Here is a 15,362-nt window from a genome sequence, read left to right as displayed (position 1 = left end):
GTGTCTGTGCTAAACAGGAAGGCAAAACAGAAGTACAGCAAGCCTCAGAGTTCTGGCTGAGCTTTCAAAATGCAAAAAGGGAAAAGGCAAGGCAAACATTGCTGTGAACATCCAAGCACAACGTGAATGAGCACTAAGAGCAAGTGAGCAGCCCTGAGATGCAGCCCAGTCCAACCCATGACCTGTGTATAATGTTGAGTATATTAACTACTGTGCCTCAAAGTGCACCGTTACAGTGCAAAGTGTACTGCAAGGGTACAGTAAGTGCATTGGAGATGTGCTATGATGATGTAAAGAGGCTATAACATGTTGAATGTTAAAATCTGAGAGTGTGGGGTGTTTATGGTCACTGCCTGGGATGTTGATGCCAGGAGTCTAAGATGGAGCTCCAGAGCTGGATTTGCCAGGGACATGCGCAGACTTTCACTTTGGGAATTCTCAGCATCCGGCTTCTATCTGGCAGGTGGTAGGAAATGAACCCACCAATTAATGAGACAAGATTAAATAATAATAATGAGGGCAATAATGAGCAATATTCTCAGTTAATAGACCCCTCACTGCTCATTAGCAAGAATCTTGTCTTGAGATCAAAAACTACATTGGAAAGTACAACTTATTGCTCCTGACATCAAGAAAGTCCTCACTTGACTTCTCACTCAAATTTTCCAGATTTCTCCCCATAGCCCATGTCATTCAGGGCCTGGGAAAATTCTGCCCTTTCTACTGGAATATGACAAGTACAGCTACTATTCATCATAAAACAAGTACAGCTACTATTCACCATAAACATGTCCAATTGTTGCAGTAAGACACACTGATTCTGTCTGAAAAATAGACATTATAAATGTGAGAGATAAAATCTTATTTCAAAATGAAGTTCCTATTGCAATGTAACGATGCAACTTCCTCCAGTGCAGTGGCTGCTGTATGTGGATGATGTATAGTGCATAAAAATATTGAGGTTGTGTTTAAACTCACTCAGTGAGTGAGAGAGTTTTGCTGAAGCATTTCCTCTGGTGATACTGTCGAAAAATCATGAGATTAAGAACGTCGTGTCAAATCCTGGGTGAGTATAAGGGATCAGATGGGGTTAGCTGTCTTGGTATTTTATGTGATATCCACTTTAAGAGAAACTGTATTGAATGTTAAATTTAAATGGATGGGAGGAATGGATGACCAGCAGGAATGCTGATGTGTGTTTCAGTTCAGTTCTGTTCATTCATGGGATAGAATGTGTTTAGTGTTAGAAGGACAACTGTGTAAGAAGTTTGAAGATGATGGGTTTACAAAGAACAAAGAGAACAAAAAAAGCACATAAAGGTCCTTTGGCCCACCAAGACTGTGCCAATACATGATGCCTTTTTAATAAAACCTTTTGTCCCCATGCGGTCTCTATCCCTTTACTCCCTGCCTATTCATATATCTTCCAAGATGCCTCTTAAACATGCCTATTGCATCTACCTCCACCACCTCCTCTGGCAGCACATTACAGCACATTGTGATCCACTATGTAAAAACCCTGCCTCTCACATCTCCTTTAAACTTGCCCCCATTTATTGTACAATTGGTATTTCTAACCTGGGGAAAAGATTCTGATGGTTCATGCTTCTCGTAATTGTATAAACTTCTATCAGGTCACCCCGATCCTTCAACATTCAAGTGTAAAAAAATCATTTTGATTAGATATTCTGGAAACAGGCCATTTGGCCCAACAAGTCCACATCAACCCTCCAAACAGTAACACACCCAAACCCATTCCCCTACATTTACCCCTTTTCTATTGCACCTAGCACTATGGGCAATTTAGCATGACCAATTCAATTGACCTGCACATCTTTTGGATTGTGGGAGGAAACCCATGCAGACACAGGGAGAATATGCAAATTCCACACATACAGTTTCTCGAGGCTGGAATCGAACCCGGCTCCCTGGTGCTGTGAGGTGGTAGTGCTAATCACTGAGCCATCATGCCATCCAAGTTTGCCCAATCTCTCCTTATAGCCAATAACCACAAAATTAAGCCGCATCCTAGTAAACCTTTACCTTTTCTCCAAAGTCTCCATATCTTCCTGGTTTGGCAACTAGGACTGGACAATGTCCCAGATTGTGGCATAAATGCTAGCCTTCACTCAGAAACATAAATTGCTGAAAAATGTGTCTTAAACAGGCCTGGCAGCATCTGTGGAGAGAAATCAGAGCTGACATTTCAGGAACTGATGGTAGCTAGGAAAATGTTGGTTTAAATGCAGAAGATAGGGTGGAGAGAGAGGGTAAGGAGAAAAAGATAGGTGGGGATAGAGTCCAATGAGAGAGAAAAGAACAATTGGACAGACAAAGGCGCGGATAACAATCTGGCCAGGTAGGCAAATAGCTATTAATGGGGACTGTTATTCGTTAACAAGGGATTGTGTGTAATAGCAGAATGTGATAACAAGGCCTGGTGTGTTGGGGTTGCGATAAGGACATGGGATAGCACAGGCCCTGAAGTTATTGAATTCGATATTGCATCCAGAAAGCTGCAGGAAGGCTGACAAGGGAGGATAGGGGAATATGTGCCTGGTGGTAATGTCTCACTGGTGGTGGTGTAAGTAGCAGCTAATGATCTTCTAAGTATAGATACTGATAGGAATGGAAGGTAAGGACAAGGGGGACCCCACCGCTGATGCGGGAAGAAAGACAGGGGAGGGTGAGGGTAGAAGTGCGGGGAACGTGTCGGACCAGGTTGAGGGTCTTGCCAACAATGGTGCTGGGTTGAGGAAGAAGGTGGACATTTCAGAGGCTCCCTTGTCAAAGTTGGCATCATCAGACCAGATGTGATGGAGATGGAGGAGCTGGGAAAATGAAATTGTCTTTACAGGAGACAGGAGGATGTATAGCAATCGTAACTGTGGGAATCAGTTGATATTGGTGGCCTAGAAATGAATACAGAGATGTTGAGGAAGGAAAGGGAGGATTCAGAGAAGGACTTGGTGAAGGTGGAAATTGGAAGAAAAATTAATAAACTTTTCCAATTCCGGATGAAAAGAGGGGAGCAATACTGATGATATCATTGATGTACTGGAGGAAGAGTTGTGGGTGGAGGCTGGAATAGGACTGGAACAAGGAATGATCCAAGGAATGGTTAGGCTGAATGGCCTGTTTCTGTGCTGTAGATTCTGATGTAGTTCAGTGAAACTTGAGCAAAAACTGCCCAGTGCAACACTGATGGGACAGCAAAGACTACAATCAGCAACAATTAAATGACACATAATGGAACCACTAATGGTAAGGTGAGCAGAGGAAGTCACACCACTCATGATAGCCATTGCTGGGGATATGAATAACAGAAACAGAGAAACAGGTGCAGGAGGAGGCCATTCAATCTGATCATGGCTGATCATGCAATTTCAGGATCCCACTCCTACTTGTTCTCCATACCCCTTGATCCTTCTAGTTGCAAGGGCATGTCCAGCTCCCTCTTGAATATATCGAACAAATTGCCCCAACAGCTTTCGGTGGAAGAGAAGTCCTGAATGGCTTGCACATTATATTGGAGCAGAGCACTGAAACATTCCTCAACTTTGTGGAATCCATGTCAATCTCTTTAATTATTTTCATTTCTGTTTAAAACCAGAGAACTGGAGAGGAAGAGGCATGTGACACTGTCCCATTACCTCAGAGAGCAGCGTGTGAAATTAGCCCACATGTACTGCCCTTTGTGTTGTAGCCTCTGTGTATGAAATGAATTTGGATAGGCTCGATCCAAATCTCACTGTACTTCTGAAATACAATACTGGCTGCCACGATGGATGCAAATGTGTCTTAAGCAGGTCCCTGTTTGTTATTAGTGGGAGCCTTGTCCACAGCCTGAATTGCCCTCAGGTAAAATGTCCAAATGGAAGATTCCAGATTGTTGTACAAAACAATCACAACAGCTTTCAGGGAAAGGAACAAGCCACGTATACCCAGCCTGGGCATATGTACATGCATCAAACTCAGGCAATCTGATGTGACCTCAGTCATGTTTTCAACCCAAACCCAGTTCCATCCCCAATCCCTGCTGGTTGAAAGGTTGATGGGCCTGTGCATGGGGAATGGGTGAAGGATTGGAGAATGAGTAAACTCTTCAGGGCAGGAAGAGAGGCAACTGAGGAACAACATCTTAAAATGCTTCATTTCTTTTTTTCTCTTAGTGGTCTGCTGCATTTGGAGGCTGTGCCAGACTCGTTCTTGTCCGCAAGGTTATTATAAAAGTAAAGGTCATGGCTGCATGGGTAAGTGTTCAGCAAGATTACGGGACACTTACATGATTGAAGACAATGATCAGGTTCTGACACTTTCAGCCAGGCTAAGACAAGGCTTGTATCTTGTGGCATGGGTAGATATCAAACAACCATGTCCCACAACAATGCCTCATGCTCACACCGACACCTATACCCAGCTCTTTGCTCACTGCTATAGTGCACACACTTTCCAAGTCTTATCTAGATGCTCACAGTATTCCAGCCTTACATTACCTTGGCTTTTGTGCTTTACCCCCTCAGCCCCACACACCTCGCTCATAATTCATCTGATGCATGGGATCCACAGTGACTTGGCTGTGTGGATTCAGAATTGAATTGCCCATAGAAGGCAGAGGGTAGTGGTGGAAGATTGGTTTTCAGACTGGAGTTCCATGACTAGTGGTGTTCCACAGGGATCCATACTGGGACCTCTGCTGTTTGTGATGTATATAAATGACTTGTATAAAAACGTAGATGGGTGGGTTTGTAAGCTTGCAGATGATAACAAAGATCAGTGGAGTTGTGGATAGTGTAGAAGATTCTCAAAGGATATTATCCCTGCCTGGCTTTGCTATTCAGCACAGACTGAAAGGAAGGAACCTTGTCATGGTTATCAGCAGGCCAAGTCATCATTGAAGCACAGAGAACTGGAGCAGGAATAGGCCATTTGGCACTTCAAGCCTGTTTCAGTATTTATTAAGATCATGGCTGACCCTCCAACTCAGCAGCATATTCTTGTTTTTCCTCCATATCTTTTGTTCCCTTTAGCCCCATTTGCAGGTTCTTTCTGAAATCCTACAATGTTTTGGCCCTGACTGCTTTCTGTGGTAACAAGTTCCACAGACTCACCACTCTCTGGGTGAAGAGAATTCTCCTCATCTCAGTCCTAAAGGTTTACCCCATATCCTTAAACAGTGACTTCTGATCCTGGACTTCCCCGCCATTGGGAACATTCTTCCTGAATCTACCCCATCTGGTCCTGTTCGAATTTTATAGGTTTCAATGAGGTGCCCCTTCATTCTCCTGAACTCCAGCGAATATAATCCTAACAGATTGAACCTCCCCTCTGATATCAGTCCCACCATCTCAGGAACCAGCTCATTGCACTGCCTCCATGGTCAGAACATCCCTCATCAGATAAGGAGACCAAAACTGCAGACAAAGCCAGGGGTGAAAGACTTTGTTCAGAAGTTGCTGCATGGCGTGTGCCCTAATTTCTTTAATGGCTGCATGGCTCTCCAGGTTCTGAGTGCAGAAGCCAGTAGGATAGTCATTCATGATCATATTGAATGACAGAGCAGGCTTGAAGGGCCGAATGGCCTACTCCTGCTCCTATTCTCTATGGTTCCATATTCAAAGTGCATGAGTTGGGTTTATGGTCAAGAAAAGAGTTGAGGGTTCTGAGGAACTGACAGGAAAGTGGAGTGGAGGCCACATCGGGTCAGTTATTGAATGGTGAAGCAGGCTTGAGGGGCTGAGTGGCCTGCTCAGGCTCATGTATCTTAGGTTCTATTTTGAGGAAAATAATTACCACAGCCAGTAATGAACATCACTGTTCACACAGATATTGATGAGTGTAAATTGTCACCGTGTGATCCATCTGCGACATGCCACAACTTAAAGGGAAGCATTAAGTGTTCCTGTGATCAAGGGCGTAACCCCATTCCTGGGAGCTCCGGCAATGCAATAACTTGTGAAGGTAAGGAGGATAATGTTATGAGCTTTTAAACAGGGGCACTAACCTCTTGTTGGTAATAAGCTTGTCAATTCTTCAGAATGGTCGGGACTCCAAAGCAGTTAGAGACTGACTCCAAATCAAATCCAGGAGAAATATCAGAGGGATAATAAATAGAACAAGGAACAAAGAACAATATGGCACAGGAACAGATCCCAATGGCCTACCAAGACCGTGCTGCTGCATAATGCCTTTCTTTTTGTAAAAATATTTAAATTGAAAACAAAATTTTCTTTACGCAATTATAAAATTACAAAAATATGAAAATATAACATTATAACAACAAAAATAACAATAAACAATAAACCAAATACTATACTACTTTACAAAAGAACTCAAAATTACACTTATTACACATCAATATATAAATAAGGCCACTCAGTACAACAAGATCACAGCTCTCAATCTTCAAGAGCATCAATTATTAAACCCACATTTGTTCGAAATTAAACCAAAAAGCCCTAACTAGAAACAGCAGATAGATCTGCTTCTAAATAATTTAAGAAGGACTGCCATGTCTTATAAAAATTGTCCATTTGCTGGTGCACCATGTTTGCAAGAAAGTGCAAAGGAATGTGTTCTATAATTAACTTAAGGCACCCCGACAGACTCAGAGAGTTCTCAGACACACAGCACATCAGAATATTCTTCCTCGCACAGAAAGTGAGGATGTTAAAAAGCTTTTTCCCACGTACATCTAAGGGAGATAAATTCGGCGAACCCAGGAGAAGAGAAACCGGGTCCACCTTGACTTTGGTGCCCAAGGCCCTCCCTATTACACCTGCCAGAGCGCTGTAGTACATATGGAGCCTGTGACAGGACCACAAACAATGAGTGAGGGTACCTGTATTTACTTTACACTTGGAGCACATTGAAGCTGCTCCCTGCTTAAATTTCACAAGATGGTCTGGGGCCATATGAGCCCTTTGAGGAATCTTTCACTGCATAGCAGGGTCCTATCACATATCGAAAGCTTCCTCTTATTCTCACAAATGTCCTCCCACATTGCTGGAGTGACCTTCACCCCTGATTCTCTCTCCCTGACTTCCCGTAATCGCTCAATGTCACCCAAGGAACAAATGATAGAAAGTACTCACTGAAAGAGTGATCCCAGCCTGAAGCACCCTCTTTTCCATATCAGATCTATAATCCTCAGTCTCTTTTCGGATAAAATCTCTGATCTGAAAGGAACAAATGACGTCCCTACTTGATAATCCATACTTAACGAGTTATTTGATCAAATGGTATCAACGTTTCATCTTCAAACAGGTCACCCAAACAAAAGCCTCCCCTATCCGCCCAGGATTTAAACCCAGGATCCATTGTCCCTGGCCAGAAACCTGGGAGTGTGGAAAGGTGTTTTAGACATTTTACCCTCCATCTGTCTCATTTCCCTCCACACTTTGACAGTATTAATAACTATTGGATTACGGTAATGTTCCACAACAGTCCTCATTTTGTCCAGAAACAACAGGTTAATAAGAGACCACTTTGCCTGGGAGGCTGCAACGTCCAACCATATCGATGCTGAGTCCTCACAGGCCCAATCATTCACAAAAGATAGAAGGGAGCTCAATTGATATCTTCTGACATCCGGGAGATCCACTCCTCCCAACCCCGGGACATTTGCAATTTCATAAACTTGATAAGGGGCTGCTTAATGCACCAAATAAAAGAACTAAACCCCACCCATTTAATTTCCGAACCGTTTGTCTAGGAAAAAGCAAGGGAAGCATTCGCAGAGGGTATAATAAGCGAGGAAGAATATTCATTTTAATAAGAGCAACTCGACCTAGTCAAGATATCAGAAGGGCCCCCCCATCTTTAAAGGTCTTATTTAATTTTGTCAAACAAATGAACAAAATTAGCCTTGAATAACTGATTAAAACTAAGGGTAACAAAGAGACCCAAATAAAGAAAGCCTCCCTGTGCCCACTTAAAGGAGAAGCCACCTTCAACGTCCGGTATTCCCCAAGACCCTCCCATTGGCATAACCTCCGATTTTGAAGAATTGATCTTGTAACCTGAGAAAAAGCCAAATGAATCACATTGTATCAAATAGAGCACTGAAATTGCCAGGTTCAAGAAAAAAATTAGAACATCATCCGTATACAATGTGAACTTATGCACCTTTGACATTACCTTTGGGGCAGCTATATTAGGGTCCCCACAATGGCCTCTGCCAGCGGCTCAATCACCAGTGTGAAGAGCAAAGCTGAGAGAGGACAGCCTTGCCGACTGCCTCTTGTCAGACCTTATACCATTAGTGAGAACCGCTGCCAGGGGATTACTATAAAAGGACCCTGACCCATCGAGTAAACACTTCACCCAGGCCAAACCGCTCCAGGGTATAAAAAAGATACAGCCATTCCACCCTAACAAATGCCTTCTACACATCCGAGGAAACCACCAACCCTTGAACCGACCGTTGCTGGAATACTTGAATCATGTTAAGCAGTCTCCTAATATTATTACATCTGTGACCCTTTATACAGCCTGTCTGATTCTCCTTAATAATCAAGGGCTACACCCTTTCAAACCTCAATGCTGGAGTCTTAGACAAAATTTTAAAATCAGAGTTTAAAGCGAGATGGGTCTGTAAGAAGCACAGTCTTCCAGGCTCATCCCGTTCTGGAGGATAAGAAAGATATTATCCTGTCTCAAAAATGGCGGGAGGCAATCCTGACTATATGAATAGTTGTACATGTCTAACATCGATCCTGACGTTTAGAAATTCTTTATAAAACTCATTGGGCAAGCCATCAGGGCCGGGCACCTTCCCACTTTGAAGTTGCCTTACCGCCTCCTGTATCTCTTGTGATGTTAACAGAGCACTAAGGAGCGACGCCTGTTCAGCAGACACAACTAAAAAAAGACTCCATCTTATCCCATCTGTCCTCATAGCATTCAGACTGGTAAAGTTCAGAGTAAAACCTCTGAAACGCCACATTGATCTTTTTAGCATCATAAGTAAGAGTCCCATTCCCTTCCCTAATAGAAACAATAGACTGGGAGGCATTCTTCTTCTTAACCAGATATGCCAAGTATTTACCTGGCCTATCACCATGCTCAAACAGCCTCTGCTTTGCAAAGGAAAGTTCCGTCCTTGCTATATGTATGAGCATGGAGTTTAAGGTGGATCGGAGAGCTGTGATCCACTGCAATTTAGTCACCAATTGTCTACTGTAATGTGCCGCCTCAACCACCTTCAATTGTGCCTTGAGCAGACGCTGCTGCACTCCTTTCTGTCACTTTGGGCTGGCAGAGTATGAGATAATTACCCCTCTAGCACAGGCCTTAGCAGTCTCCCAAAGAATGGACAGATTACTGGCTGTATCTGAGTTGGTGGCCAAAAAAGCTTCAAATTCCCGAGAGAAGTATTCTACAAACTTGCTGTCCTTGAGGATGAAGGGATCCATTTGCCAGTACTGTGAGTCCATTGCATCACCCTTAAGTTTAACCATTAAATACACTGCTGAATGATCAGAGATGGCATTATTCCCATTCGAACAGGATACCACCAAATCTAAAAAAGCCGCGGGAGTTAGGAAATAATCAATCCTTGTGTGGCATTTATGAGGATTGGAAAAGAACGCAAAATCTCTTCCCAGAGGGTGGAGACGCCTCCAGACATCGACCAACCCCAGTTCCACACATAAATCACCCAACTGTTTAGATTGTGAAGAAAGCTTTGGGGGGCCTTTAGGCATTCTATCCAGCACAGGATGGATCCATAAGGCAATTAAAGTCCCCCCCTATAATTATATGCTGCAACTCCAAGACCATTAGCTCAGATAGTGCATCAGTCAAACATTTAAGAGGGTGGGCTGGAGGACAGTAGACATTCAAAATATTATATTCCCTGCCATATATAAGGGCTTTAAGAATAACAAACCGACCATCCTCATCTTTAACACAATCTATTTAATTAAATTGGTGACCCTTTTGGATGAGTATGGCCCTCCCCTGCTCCTAGTACTAAAGATGAGAAAAACACCCGATCAAACCCACCCTGCTGCAACTTCAAGGGTTCCTTGTCATTAAAGCCTGCTTGGCACACTTTCCTCATTCCTGAAGAAGGGCTCATGCCTGAAACGTCGATTCTCCTGCTCCTTGGATGCTGCCTGACCTGCTGCGCTTTTCCAGCAACACATTTTCAGCTCTGATCTCCAGCATCTGCAGTCCTCACTTTTTCCTTGTCATTAAGGTGAGTCTCCTGCAACAGGGCAACATCTATCCTCTCCTTTCTAAGGCTCAACAACACCTTTACTCTTTTAACTGGTGAATGAATCCCTCTGATATTCCAGGTGCACCATTTAAGAACGCTGTTAACTATGATCCTTCACAATCACCTTTGACCTACTGAGAGGAAGAATTCGACTTGTAGCACACTGAGCATATTCAAAAGAAGCCTCATGGAGTCTATTTACAAAAAACAACAAAAAACTAACTATAAAACACAAAAGGGATTTAATAGGGGGTTCTACCCCTGTCCATAGAGGGCGCATACATTTCCTAAACACACCTCCATACCCCCGTCTGCTCGAGCCACACCCCAAACCCAAGCTATGGGAGGAGCCAAACAAAGGACATTGTAAACACAAAGGTATAACTTGCTCTGAGTAATCAAACGACTGCACAGTCTCCTCGTAAGTAGTACAAAACACCGCTGGGTATCCCATCAAATATTGAATACCAAGGTCCTTTAATCTTCTCTGAAACTTATCAAACAATTTCCTGTTATGAATCACTGCTGCAGAAAAGTCCTGGAAAAACATTATCTTCATTCCCGGATAGGTCAGGACCTACGGATCTCTCTCCAACCTTCTAGAAGTTTCCCTGACTCTCTGCTTGTCCCTGTATCATTGAAATCATATAAGAACCGGGCAGGGGTGCTGACCCTGATGGGATCTGTGCACCTCAACTCGGTGAGCTCTGTCAACCTTCACCAAGCCTGCCTCGGTATCCCAGCCAAGAAACTGTAGCAGTCAGTCTTCAAAATAAAACTTGCAGGCTGCTCAGTTTCAACTTCCTCTGGCAGGCCAACGATCCAGATATTCTTTCTCCTACCTCTAATCTCCAGGTCATCACCTTGCTCAATCAGTGACCGAATCTGTTTCTCAAGGGCCTGGATCCGACATGCTGAGGACTCAACCTCGATCTCCCACGCCGTGGCCCGCTGCTCAACCACTTCAACTCGCTTCCCGAACCCTTCCAACACCTTCTCATGCTTTTGCAGCATGGCCGAGATCAGCTCCGGTCGATTACGAGTCTCCTCCCTCATCTATTGGATGAGCTGTCAGATGGTGTGGCCCTTAATTTTCTTCGTGGCTGCATGGCTCGCCAAAGTGTGTGTATAGAAGCCAGTAGGATTATCAGCCATAATTATATTGAATGACAGAGGATACTAGAAGGGCTGAATGGACTACTCCTGCTCCTGTGCTCTCTGTTTCTATATTCAAGGCCTGTAAAATGGATTTTCAGTCGAGGAAAGAGATTCTGAGGAACAAACAGGAAATTGGAGTGAAGGCCACAATTGGGTCAGCTGTTGAAAGTTGGGATAGGCTGGAGGGGACAGATGGCCTGCTCATGATCCTGCTTTTAGGTTCTAATTCAAGCAAAATGGTGAGCCAGCCATTAACAAACATCACTGTTCACACAGAAATCAATCAGTGTGCATCGTCACCATGTGATCCATCTGCAATATGTCGCAACTTAATTGGGAGCTATGAGTGTTACTGTGGTAAAGAGTTTACCCGCAATCCTGGGAGCTCCAGCATTGCAACAACTTGTAAAGGTAAGGAGGATAATCTTACAAGCAATTAAATAGGGGCATTTATCCCTTGTTAGTGATAAGGTTGTCAGTTCTTTGGGATGGTCCTGGACTCCAAAGAATTTAGAGACTAATGTCCAAGTAAAATCCTAGAGAAAAATCGGAGAGATAATGAAGGAAACATTGAACAAAGAATACTACAGCACAGAAACAGGCACCTTGGCCCACTAAGACTGCATGATACATGGTGCCTTTCTAAAGTAAAAACCTTTTCTCTCTACATAGTCAGTATCCCTCTACTGCCTGTCCATTCATGTACCTGTCAAGATGCCTCAAAGCATTTCTCTTGTATCCACCTCCACCATTTCTTCTGGCAATGCATTCAAAACTTCCTGAATAGCAAAATGACAGCGATAATTAAGAACGCAAACAATACTACACCTCAAAATGGGCATTTGGCCCACCAAAACTGCGCAGACACGCAATAATTTTCTGATCTAAAACCCTTTTGCCTTGACATGGTTGATGTCAAGATATCTAAGAATGTTGCTGTGCTGTCCATCTCCACTACCTCCTCTGCCAGCACTTTCTGATGTTACTCCAAAATGTGCTCCATAATTCTCTTAATGGCTACATGTAGATGACAGTCGGATGATCAGCCATGATCATATTGAATGATGGAGCAGGCTTGAAGGGCTGAATGGCTACTCCTGCTCCTATTCTCTAAGTTTCTATATTCAAGGCATGTCAGTTGGATTTTCAAACAAGACATCTGTTGACGGTTAGAAGGGACAGGCAGGAAAGTGAAGTCCACAATCAGGTCAGTTATTGAATGGTGGAGCTGTCTTGAGAGCCCAAGGGCCCTGCTCATGCTCCTTTATCTGAGGTTCTAATTTGAGCAAAATATTGATCCAGCCATTAACAAACATCACTGTTTACACAGACATTGATAAATGTACATCGTCACCGTGCGATCAATCAGCATTATGTCGCAATGCGATTGGGAGCTATGAGTGTTACTGTGGTACAGGTTTTACCCCCATTTCTGGGAGCTCCGGCATTGCAACAACTTGTAAAGGTAAGGAGGATAATCTTATGAGCAATTAAGTGGAGGCATTAATCTGTTGTTTGTGCTAAAATTGTCAGTTCTCCAGGATGGCCCCGGACATCAAAGAGATTAGAGACTAATAGCCAAGACAAATTTGTAAGAGAAATTGGAGGGATAATTAACAAAGAATAGTACAGCACAGCAGAGGAACAAGCCCTCTGGCCCACCACGACTGCACAGACTGGTTTATAACTATCATCTCAAAACCTTTTATCTCTGCACAATCTGTATCACTCTAGTTCTTGCCCATTCTTGTATCTCTCAAGATATCTCAAAGCACTGCTGCTGTAGCTGCCTCCAGCACCTCCTCTGACAGTGCATTCAGAAGTTCCTGCACAGCATGATCCATAATTTGCTTATTACTGCACGGCTCTCCAAGGTTTGAGCATAGAAGTCAGTGGGATGATCGGCCATGATTATTTTGAATAATAGAGCATACCTGAAGGGCTGAGTGGCCTGCTCATGCTCCAAACATTGAACAAAGAATTTCACAGCACAGAAACAGGCACCTTGGCACACCAAAACTGCAAGATATGTAGTGCCTGTCTAAAGTAAAAGCCTTTTCTCTCTACATAGTCTGTATCCCTCTACTGCCTGCCCATTCATGTACCTGTCAAGATGCCTCAAAGCATTTCTCTTGTATCCACATCCACCATTTCCTCTGGCAACGCATTCAAAACTTCTTGAACAGCAAAATGGGAGGGATACTTAAGAATGCAAACAATAGTACACCTCAAGGTAGACCTTTGACCCACCAAGACGCGCAGACACACAATACCTTTCTAATCTGAAAACGTTTTACCTCTACATGGTCCGTGTCCCTCCATTCCCCGCCTATTCTTGTATCTGTCAACATATCTAAAAATGTTGCCATTGTCTCCTCTGCCAGCACATTCTGATGTTACTGCACAGTGTACTCCATAATTCTCTTAATGGCTACACATAGATGACAGTGGGATGATCAACCATGATCATATTGAATAGTGGAGCAGGCTTGAAGGGCTGAATGGCCTACTCCTGCACTTATTCTCTATGTTTCTATATTCAAGGCGTGTGAATATGATTTTCAATCAAGAAAAGAGTTGAGGGTTGTGAGGAACAGACAGGAAAGTGGAGTGTAGTCCACAATCAGGTCAGTTATTGAATGGTGGAGCAGTCTTGAGGGCCCTGCTCATGCTCCTTTATCTGAGATTCTAATTTGAGCAAAGTATTGACCCAGCCATTAATAAACATCACTGTTTACACAGACATTGATAAATGTACATCGTCACCATCCATCGGCATTATGTCGCAACGTAATTGGGAGCTATGATACTGTGGTACAGGTTTTACCCCCACTCCTGGGAGCTCCGGCAATGCAACAATTTGTAAAAGTAAGGAGAATAATCTTTGGAGCAATTAAATGGAGACATTAATCTGTTGTTTGTGACAGGGTTGTCAGTTCACCAGGATGGCCCTGGACATCAAAGGAATTAGAGACTAATGTCCGAGTCAAATCTGTGAGAGAAATTGGAGGGATAATTAAAAAAACACAGAAAAAAGAATAGTACAGTACAGCAAAGGAACAAGCCCTCTGGTCCACCACGACTGCACAGACTGGTTTATGTGTCTCATCTAAAAACCTTTTATCTCTGCACAATCTGTATCACTCTAGTTCTTGCCCATTCTTGTATCTCTCAAGATATCTCAAAGCACTGCTGCTGTAGCTGCCTCCAGCACCTCCTCTGACAGTGCATTCAGAAGTTCCTGCACAGCATGATCCATAATTTGCTTATTACTGCATGGCTCTCCAAGGTTTGAGCAGAGAAGCCAATAGGATGATCGGCCATGATTATTTTGAATAATAGAGCATACCCGAAGGGCTGAGTGGCCTGCTCCTGCTCCAAACATTGAACAAAGAATATCACAGCACAGAAACAGGCAAATTTGACACACCAAGACTGCATGATACATAGTGTCTTTCTAAAGTAAAAGCTTTTTCTCTCTACATAGTCTGTATTCCTCTACTGCCTGCCCATTCATGTACCTGTCAAGATGCCTCAAAGCATTTCTCTTCTATCCACCTCCTCCATTTCCTCTGGCAACGCATTCAAAACTTCCTGAACAGCGAAATGGGAGGGATACTTTTTTTTAATAGATATTTTTATTAGAAATTTAATATTTTTACAAGTTTACAAAAATAAACAAAACTCTCAGATATAAACATTGATATACAATTAGCTCAAATATACAATAGCCAAAATTTAACAAAAAAAAACAAAACAACAAAAAAAACGACAAAAAAAATCCGAAAAAAAAGAAAAAAAAACAAATAAAACTCAACTATCTACTAATCTAACCTCCAACTAACCAGAGTGTATATTTAAGTCTCTTACATGCTCGGGATGTGTTAGCATCAGATATAATAAAACCCGTATTCGTGCGGGATTCCTCTCCTAAGGGGCCCCGGACCAGCCAGGTTTGTAATCTCAATTAAATAAAAGC

The 15,362-nt window shown here is 43.1% G+C and overlaps 1 protein-coding gene across 1 annotated transcript in view; it reads left to right on the top strand.

Annotated features, from left to right (window-relative positions):
* Positions 1–11,766: 11,766 nt before the first annotated feature.
* The window catches only part of LOC122552194 (adhesion G protein-coupled receptor E1-like), a 36,947-nt gene continuing 33,351 nt past the window's right edge, over positions 11,767–15,362 (top strand). Inside the window, exons 1-2 of the mRNA XM_043694790.1 lie at positions 11,767–11,794; positions 12,714–12,848. The gene's annotated coding sequence lies outside the window, so the exon portion shown is untranslated. The remainder of the gene's footprint in view (positions 11,795–12,713; positions 12,849–15,362) is intronic.

Source organism: Chiloscyllium plagiosum, chromosome 8 (genome assembly GCF_004010195.1).
Source record: "Chiloscyllium plagiosum isolate BGI_BamShark_2017 chromosome 8, ASM401019v2, whole genome shotgun sequence".
Lineage (NCBI taxonomy): Eukaryota > Metazoa > Chordata > Chondrichthyes > Orectolobiformes > Hemiscylliidae > Chiloscyllium > Chiloscyllium plagiosum.
The sequence above is the reverse complement of the archived record's forward strand: the minus strand, read 5'-3'. Positions and strand labels throughout refer to the sequence as shown.